General features: G+C 36.9%; 1 pseudogene; it reads left to right on the top strand.

The window, feature by feature from the left end:
* Positions 1-1,656: 1,656 nt before the first annotated feature.
* Positions 1,657-2,865, top strand: LOC110824869 (pentatricopeptide repeat-containing protein At1g05600 pseudogene; annotated as a pseudogene).
* Positions 2,866-10,365: the final 7,500 nt, after the last annotated feature.

Below are 10,365 nucleotides of genomic sequence, written 5' to 3'. Positions count from 1 at the left end.
AACTTCCTTTAGCTACCCTGCATCGAAAACATGTTAGATGGCTTAAGGCCGAGAAACAGGGAGAACGGGAAAGAATTTTGGGTTTACCAGAGCGTTTTGTTGTTCCAGTATAGTGGTGTTAGCTTTCCTCCAGTGACTGGTTCACTTTTTGGCTACCCTTCTTCTTCTTCTCTGATCGACTTAGTGGCTAGGGTTTGGGGAGCTAACCAAAAGGGGTTTAAATACCTCTCCTTATTCAATGAGGGTCGTTCGTGCAGGGACACATGGAGCAACAAAGGCCGTCTGATTCTGCCTATTTAGGGTTTTCGAATTTCTATCTCGTGTGCATTTTTAACCATTGGATCCATTACATGGACGATGGGAGTAGTTTATTCATATTTGGGCGGGATTGTGATCAGACCGTTTGTGCGAGTGGGAATGGATATGGGCCATTAAATCGGTGTAGCATGCAGATCACTCACCTGGCCTTCTGCGTGGAAATGCTTGCTGATGCGGCTACCATGTGGCGCGCCGTGGTTCGCTGTGTTGTTGACGTGGCTATCCTACGTGGCTTGTTTCCTTTAATTTATGAATTGACCTCGATTTTCTCAGTTTTCTTTCAAGAGTGCTCCTTTGTATTCATAATTTGGCCCTGATTTTTGAAATTTTTTTAAAAAATGTCCAAAATACATAAATTTCATCATCTTGGGCCGAGTTTTTAGGTTCGGGATGTTACACTTAACATTTAATTTAAGCTTGGTTTATGGTTCTTGTATATCAGTGCATGGCCTTGTGTAGGTTATTTTAAGATATGGATTTTGGTGTTGGAAGCTGGCTGATGTTTATGTGAAGCTTCTTTATTTAGGATTTCTTAGGAGCTCCAATCATGATTGTTAGAATTTTATTCGTCATGATTGCTAAAATTTCATCCCTCTCAAGAATGATTCATATGATCACTTGGACGCCCACTGGAATTGATTTTTTACTCTGTCACAACGTATGACTACAACTTTTAAAGGGTCAACTGAAATTCAGTGTGAAATTTTAGCTATAAGGTTTATCCCAAGATCCTTATTTCCTTCTGAAGTTTTTTACTTTGTGTCAAAACATGATGATTACTCCTACAGAAATCATGCCTGTGCATTATAAAAAATTATTAAGTATTTTCTTTTATCCATTTATGAGTCATTTGGTTAATTTATTTATTTATTTATTTTTATTTAGGAGAGCCTTATATATACTCAATGATAGTGTGAAGTGCTTGTATGCACACGAGTAAAAGCCAATGCGAGCTCTGATTAAGAAAGACATAGAATGATGAATGCCATAAGGGTGAGATGGCCAAAGGTTTTAACACCAAACCACCTCTCTCAAATCATAAGGAACCCAAAAAACCCACTAACACCCCTACAACTATTCAAGGAAGCAAAAGAAAAATACCCGAATTATCATCACAATGGCTCTGTCTATGCCACCATGATTGGCATCCTTGGAAATGCAGACTGAATTATTGAAATGAAAGAAGATTCTTGTGCTTGTAAAGATTCAGTTTTTGCTTCAATAATACAGACATTTTCAAGAGCTAGAATGCTAAAAGAGGCTGAGACTCTTTTCAAGAAACTTCATCAATTTAACTGCATTAGTTGGACTCAATCTTTCAACACTCTTTTACGAGAAATGGGGAAAGAGTCGAGACTTGAGGGTGCTTATCATCTTTTCTCAGAGAATTCTTATGGATGGGAGGTGAAATCTAGGGTATAGTCTTTAAATTTGCTTATGGGGGCTCTTTGAGAACGTAACCGCTCTGATTTGGCATTGCAACTTCTACAAGAGATGAATTATCAAGGTTGTTATCCAGATAGGGAAAGTTATCAAGTCTTGATGAAGGGATTGTGTGGAGATGGGAGGTTGCATGAGGTAACACATTTATTGTATTCAATGTTTTAGAGGGTCTCACAGAAGGGCAGTGGTGAGGATGTTGTGATCTATAGAATACTTTTAGATGCTTTGTGTGATAATGGAAAAGTTGAAGAGGCTTTGGAGATTAAAATCTTAAGGAAGGGGCTAAAGGCTCCAAAACGTAGTTATTGTCGTCTTGATCCTAGTCAATTTAGTAACTGCATGGATAAAGAGGGCACAAAGCTTTTAATTAATGAAGTTCTGATTAGAGGGGTAATTCCTAGTTTGGCCAGTTACAGAGCTATGGCAATTGATCTTTATAATGAAGATAGGGTTATTGAAGGCGATATGGTGCTGTACAAAATGCGCAATAGAGGCTTTTGGCCAACCCCACAAATATACAAAGCAAAGATGGCTGCATTGTGCAAGGATGGTAAGGTTGAAGAGGCGTTGAAAGTAGTTGATGAAGAGAGGGCAAAAGGGTACTTGGTTCCAAATGTTAGAATATATAATATTCTAATGAAAGGTCTGTGTGATGAAGGGAAGTCGGCACTGGCTGTTGAATACCTTAAGAAAATGGCTAAGTAGGTCGGCTGTGTTGCTAACAAGGAAACTTATGATATTTTAGTGAATGGACTATGTTCCAATGGTAGATTTCTTGATGCAAGCCGAGTTTTGGAGGAGATGTTGATAAAATCATATAGGCCTTGTCTTGAAACATATAATGTTCTGATAGGGGGTCTTTGCTCTGTGCAGAGGCTGTATGAAGCTGTGATGTGGGTGGAAGAGATTGTTAGCCAGGGTTTACTGCCAGAGATTTGTGTTTGGAGGTCTTTGGTTTCATCTGTGTGCTGCAATGCAAGTGATCTTGATAATTGTTATGAAACCTTAAATCATCCGAGTAGTGTGTCCTACTTGATTTCTGTATCAGTTGATACTTGTTTTAGCCTTTACCTGATATGTACTTTTAGAGCTTTGAATTTATAAATTAACTTCCAAGTTTTTCAAATTAATTAATTAATTATGGCCATGTTTATATAAATTCTTTTTTTTTTATTTTCACTTTTTAATTAACATTTATTATATTTACAGAATCATGGAAGTTTGAGTTAATAATAAAAAGAATAATGGTCAAAATTGTGATGAAATTAAAAATTTTACATTTTTTTAGTACTTATTCAGAAAATTATTTTGTTTATATTTTAATTAATTTACAAATTAAGTTTTTATTGTGTATTATGTACAGAATATAAATTTTGACTTTTTTCTGTTAATATAAAAATAACAAAATATTCTTCTATAAATAATACTATAAAAGTAAAGTACTTCTAATAAAATATTAAAAAAATATTATCTTTAAATCTAATAAAACAATTTCAATACTGTATTTGAAGTAAAACTGCAAAAAATCTATACACGGTAAAAAATTCTAAAATTAAACTAAGAATATTGTTTTAAATGATCAGTTTTAAAAATATTAATTTTATACCTTGATGATAATTTATCACACATAAATTATTTTCTACATATAGGAATGCAATATGTAGTTATTATCCTAAAAAAATTGTAGTAAATTAAAAATTTTCTTTAATATATTAAAAATTTTAAAATAAATAATTATTATAGTTTATTATATAATTTTATTGATATATTTTAAAAATTATTTCAAATTTATGATTTTAGAAAACATAATAAAATTCGGTGTGACAAATTCCAGTTTTACTATTATATATATATATATATATATATATATATAATAGATATACAATTCTTATGTGCGCTCGTGAATAAAGATATAGATAACTATAATTTTTTAATACTGATGTAAATATTTTTTTCTTTGGTTTAATATTGAGGCACGTCCAAAAGTGAAAACAATAAATTAATTAAAATTCGAAAAAGCTGGCACTAATAACATAAAACTGAAAAAAAAATAGATCTATAATATATAGTAATAATATATATATATACATATATGGGACGGTCATTTTTATACTATGAAATTTAAGTGGAGTTTTAATTAAGAGAAAATTTTGATGGAGAAGAAAACCCAATATCTACTTCAAGATTTTTTCTTCAAAAATTTATTCATCCCCCTTCAATTTTGTGGTTATTGGGGAATGTTACTTGATTTTTCTATGTTATTAGACTTTTTTATGTATTTATTATTGGAAATATAAGTGTTATCCCTACGATCCAATTATTCATATAATATATTAAATATATTATTATTTAACAATTTATTTTAATATATGACAATAGTATTTTATTATCATATTTATTATTTTATCGTTTAGTTTATAAGATAAAGTTCTTAATTAAATTTATAGATTTACATCAAAATGAAGATCTTAATAATGAAAGTAAAATCTTTTATTATTTATTTAAAATATTCTTAATTGTTAGATTATCAAAATAGGACGTTAATGATCCGGTAAGACTATATATATGTGATAGTCTCTATAAGATAAAAATTAGTTGATCTCATTAACTAAATCACATATATAGATGATGTACATGAAAATATAATCATTGAACCGACCCAATTGAGAATTTCTAATAGTTAGTATTACCTTAAACTATCAATAAAGTATTTTCTTATTTTGATGAGACGTAAGAATTTTTTTAGAGATAAAATCATCATTGTAATTGACAAGTCATTTATTATATTTTAATTATAAATACTTATGGTCATAAAACTGTAGTTGAAAGGATATTGGATGTGATTTAATACTTGTAAAATTAATGATTGATCAAGACGAAATCTATCAACTTTGATAATAAGTTTAAACTCTATATTGTTATTTATTATAATGACTAAATTAAGATATTGGTCAGAGCAGTTGAATGAAGGAAGAAATGAGTTTCTTATGTCATTCATTAATCAATTATAATTGACATGAAACACAGTTAATTATTTATTGAGATTTGACAGTTAAACCATATCTTAGGGTTAACCCGTAACAATAATGACAGAAGAAAATATTATATATTTCTTTAGCAGGTTCTTGAGAGTAATTGTACATTTCATGCTATCCTGTCGTTGAGAAGTATTGCTAGACCCTAACCTTAATTAGTAAATTAGTTTAACCAATTTACTACTAGTTTAATGTTGAATCTATGAGTCGCACACTAACGAGTGTTCTGACTTTACTAAATAGATTAATTATTTTAATTATTTGAGAATTAAATTAGAAATTTAATTTAATCAAATAAATAAATTTTTTGGTTTAAATAGAATATTATTTTATTATTTGTTAGCATCAAGAATATAATTAATATTAGAGACAAATTGAATTTTTTTATTTTTGAAATAGAAAATTAATATTTATATTTTTTGGTTATTATATTATTAGTGTAACAATATAATATGTGTGGCTATTATAGTAATTGAGATTATTGTAAAATTTAATATGAAACATGCTCACCATCTAGCTCAGGTTTTGCAGGTTCTCAGAAGAAAGACACTGTATACAAAGTTGAGTAAGTATGGATTCTGGCTTGAGCAGATCGCCTTTTTAGGATACATCATATCAAAAGATGGAGTATCTGAAAAGGTTGAAACAGTTCTCGGTTGAGAAATTGACATTAGTTAAAGAAATCCATAACTTTCTGGGAATGGCGGGCTATTACCACAAGTTCGTTGAAGGATTTTCTAGTCTAGCGGCTCCCTTAACTTGACTCACAAAGAAGAATGCCAAGTTTGAGTGGAATGAGGACTGTGAAAGAAGTTTTTCAGAACTAAAGAAGTGACTGACTATTGAACTTGTGCTGGCCTTACCAAGTGGATCAGGGGATATACAATTTACAGTGATGCCTCCTATCTAGGCCTGGGTTGTGTTCTAATGCAGCATGGGAATGTCATAGCTTATGGGTCTAGACAGTTAAAGAGTCATGAAAAAAATTATCCCACCCATAACTTAGAGCTTGTCGCAATCATACACGCCTTGAAAACTTGGCGCCATTATTTATATGGAGAGACCTTTCAGATCTATACCGATCACAAGAGTTTGAAACATATATTCACACAGAAGGATCTTAAGATGCGTCAGAGAAGGTGGATAGAACTTCCTAAGAACTATGATTGTGATATCTTGTACCATCCGGGTAAGGGCAACGTGGTAGCCGATGCACTCAGCAGAAAAAGTGCAGGTATCTTAGCCCATTTGATGGTCTCATAATGTAGGCAATTGGGGCCACACAATAGGTTCGACTTCAGAACATGAGTAGAGGCACATGTTCGGGCCATCTGATCGTCCAGCCTGAGTTAATCCAGAGAATAAGGAAAATTCAGTCAGCTAATCCCGCCCTAGTAGCCCTCAAGAATAATGTAGAATAGGGAGTTAGCTCAGAATTCTGAGTATTCACCGATGGGTTACTCCGATTTTAGGACAGGGTGTGTGTTCCAGGTGACAGTGAGTTGAATAGAGACATCATGACAGAGGCCCATAGCTCAAAGTTTTCCATGCATCCCGAAAGTACTAAAATATACCAAAGCATGCCACCCCGGTTTTGGTGGAATGGGATGAAAAGAGACATAGCTGACTTTGTATCTAAATGCTTGGTATGTCAGTAGGTCAAGGTAGAGCATCAGCGCCCAGGTAGGTTACTTCAGTCTTTACCGATCCCAGAGTGGAAGTGGGAACATATCACCATATACTTTGTGACAGGGTTACCTAAGGCACACTCAGGACATTACACCATCTGGGTAGTTGTTGACCGGCTTATCAAGTCTTCCCACTTCTTAGCCATCATGATTTTCCCTTGGACAAGTTGGCAAGAATGTATATATGGAAAATAGTCAGATTTTATGGAGTCCCAATGACAGTGGTGTCCGACAGAGACCCTAGATTCACTTCTCAATTTTGGAGTAACTTTCAGCAAGTCATGGGAACGAAGCTGTCCCTTAGTACTGCCTTCCACCCTTAGACTGATGGATAATCAGAAAGGACAATTTGTACACTTGAGGATATGTTTTAAGCTTGTGTCCTCGACTCTGGGGGCCATTGGGATGACCATCTGCCCTTGATAGAGTTTGCCTACAACAACAGCTACCAAGCGAGCATTGGCATGGCTCCGTATGAGGCGTTATATGGGCGCCCATGCAGATTGTCGATTTATTGGGAAGAAGTGGGCAATAGAAAATTGTTCAGCTCGGAGCTAGTAGAGGAGACTACATCTAAGATAGTTAAGATCAGGAGGAACCTTTAGACAGCTCAGAGCAGGCAAAAGAGTTATGCAGACACCTGGAGGAGAGATTTAGCATTTGAGAAAGGCGATTGGGTGTTCCTTAAGGTCACTCCTTTCAAGGGAATTAGTAGGTTTGGCAAGAGGGAAAAACTGAACTCCTGATTTATTGGACCATTTGAAGTCTTAGACAAGATTTGTACCACCGCCTACAGATTAGCACTGCCTTCAAAGCTTTCCAACATCCACAATGTGTTTCATGTGTCCATGCTACGCAAGTACAACCCGGACCCCTCTCATGTCTTGGCCCATGAACCTCTCCCACTCCAGGAGGACTTATTCTACGAGGAAGTACCAGTCGGCATTACAGATTGAAAGAGTAGATTACTCCGCAACCAGGAAATATCCTTTGTAAAGGTTGTATGGCAGAACCATACACTAAAGGAGGCCACATGGGAGCTAGAATAAGACTTTAGAGCCCAGTACCCCCAGCTGTTCGATCAAGAGTAAGAGGCAAATTTGAGGGACCAATCTTCTTTTAAGGGGGGGAGAGTTGTAACACCCAACCTTTTTTTTTCTTTTTATTAATTATTGTTGTATGCATATAATTATTATTTATGTAATTTTAAATTGAATTGAATTGAATTGAATTTATTTTAATGAAAATAATAATAATAATAATTATAAAAAGGGGTAAAAATTATTTAGGGATTTTATTGAAAACAATTTTGGGAAAAATGGGTGAAAATTTGAATTCTGTGGGTATTTTTGAAAGAAAAATCAGAAGCCGGGGGTCAAAATGTAATTTAAAAAAGTTGTACCACATCAGCTGCCCGGTCAACAGCCCCGACCAACCAGGACACGCCAGGTGGTAGAGACGTTGACGCAGGAGGCCACGCGGGATGGAGCCACGTGGGTGATCCGTGTGCGCGCAATCAAATGGCTGAGATCCATTCCTGCACGCACGGACGGCCCAGATAAAAAATGCGTATGGACAGCCCAGATTGCATTACGCATGGACGGTCCAGATTGAATCGCGCACGGATGACCAAGATTGAATCACGATGAACGGCTCAGATTCATTTCCTATTTAATCACGATCGGACAGTCCAGATTAAAAACGATGGACGGCTCAAATCAAAAGCGGATGGGTATAAATAACCTCATCCGCACCAAAACCCTAACCCTAACCGCTAGAGCCCCTCGCCGGAGAAGATAGCCCAGCTGCCAAGGAGCTGACCGCCGCCACCCGCCGCCGTACCTGAGCAATTTTCAGCAGCCAAACGAGGTAAAAATTCTACCATTTGCTCAGAATTTGATTCTAAACCCACCTATGGCCAAATCGGAGTGAAAGCACCAGCAAATTGGCCAAAAAATGCCGCCGAAGCTCAGCGGCGCCGCTGCTGTCACAGTCCCAGAAATTCATAATGGAATGTATATTAAAAATATCAAATGCGGAAGCGAAGTCAAAAATTCGATTAACATCTCTTACACTAAAACCAAAAACGTGCTCACAATATAAAAGATCAAACTACCTAAAGGAGAAACTTGAAAGTAAAAGCTACAAATATGGCTATGGAGTCTTTAGGCGTCCCCTTCGTCGTCCTCCTGCGAAACTGGCTCGGGAACAAGGTCTTCCTGATCTGAAATAATTAAATAAGGAATGAGCTACACTAGTCCAGTAAAGACATCACGATATCTCACCGTCACGGAGGTAAAGATGGGTAGAAAACACAAAAAGACCAATGGAGCATAATTTACAACAAACCTTTTATCAATAATAAAACCTTTACCATTCACTTACCTCGGTGAAATTCATAAATCAATATACGAAAACAATAACATCATCATCATCATGAAATCATATATAAACTGTATAACGTAATACTTATCAAGCCTTTCGTAATACAATCGTTACACAACATATTTTTCTTCTTTTACCAGCCCACTAGTATCCATGGGGATCCATAGGGGTCCTGCTACCCGTTAACCCTTAGCACTTGAAATCATATTCCAGGGCCGTCCCCATACCCCGTCCGGTATGGGCGCCAAAACTATAAACCTCATTACCCCGTCCAGTATTAGGGTGAAACGGGCCGTCCCCATACCCCGTCCGGTATGGGCGCCAAAACACATAAGATCTCCATACTCCGTCCGGTATGGGAGACCACAATCCTGGTAGGGTTCCCTACGGACCCGGTCCGTCCACCATATCCCAGGATATCTAGTCAGGCTGACCACATTATACAATTACTCATTTACATAATCTTTCATTCTCTCTTTCCCTCAGTCAGCATTATCAATCCACATACAAACAAGCAAAACGATAATTTATGCCAAACAGACAACATAGAGTATCAATATCCCAGTCATCCAATCCATAATCAATAAAACAGTAAAAATATGCACACGAAACTATAAAATGAAAACATCAAACCTCATGCTGCATTTAAAATTGTAAAACAGGCCAAATAACAGTTAACCGACAAACACACTAGACTCGGGCTCCATTAGCGACCTTAAGCAATTTCACACATTCGTTGACTCATGAAATACCGTTTTATCATTTATTGAACTTTAAAATCGTGATAGGAAATAGGGTGAGGGGTCCTTACACGGCTTCACAGTGCGCCTACAGGCTGTCCCCAATTTTTCCTGAATTTTTCCTGGGGAACTGAAACGCACTACTGGTACCTGCACGTGTTCCAAAAAATCCCAAATTAGGCCCAGGGGCCCTTTCGGCCAATATCACAACTCTGGCACGGCGGCTCCGCCGTGCTCCGGCGACGGTGCCGCCGCTTGCGGCGGCGGTTCGCCTCGGGTTGGCCGTTTTCAGCCTTTTCCGGCCGAATTCGGCCACACTCGCATTGGTTCCTGCGATAAAACAACCCTACGGCCCTCGGGGGGCCGAAAATTTACGGAAAACCGAAGCTTACCGGCGGCGGTGCTCTCGTGTGCGGTGGCTCTCCGGTGAAGTTCGTGTTTTGGTGATTCGGCTCCGATCAACCTGTAGAGAAAAGAATGGTGATCACGGTGATATAAAAATTGCATTAAACGGAGGCCGGGAAGGGCCTCATCGGAGGCAAAAACCGAGGAGGGGCGCGGTGGCCAGGACTGCTGACTGGGTCTGCTGACGTGGTTGCTGACGTGGTGCGCACGTTTTTTTTTTTTTTTTTTCCTTCAATTTTCCGGGCGCTACAACTCTCCCCCCTTAAAGAAATTTGGTCCCCAAATTTGCCTCGTTACTCTTGATCGAACAGATGGGGATATTGGGCCCTAAATTCTGATTCCAGTTCCCAA

This window comes from Carica papaya, chromosome 2, assembly GCF_054855325.1.
Source record: "Carica papaya isolate Zhongbai chromosome 2, ASM5485532v1, whole genome shotgun sequence".
Taxonomy (NCBI): Eukaryota; Viridiplantae; Streptophyta; class Magnoliopsida; order Brassicales; family Caricaceae; genus Carica; species Carica papaya.
This window is presented reverse-complemented; position numbering and strand designations above follow the sequence as displayed.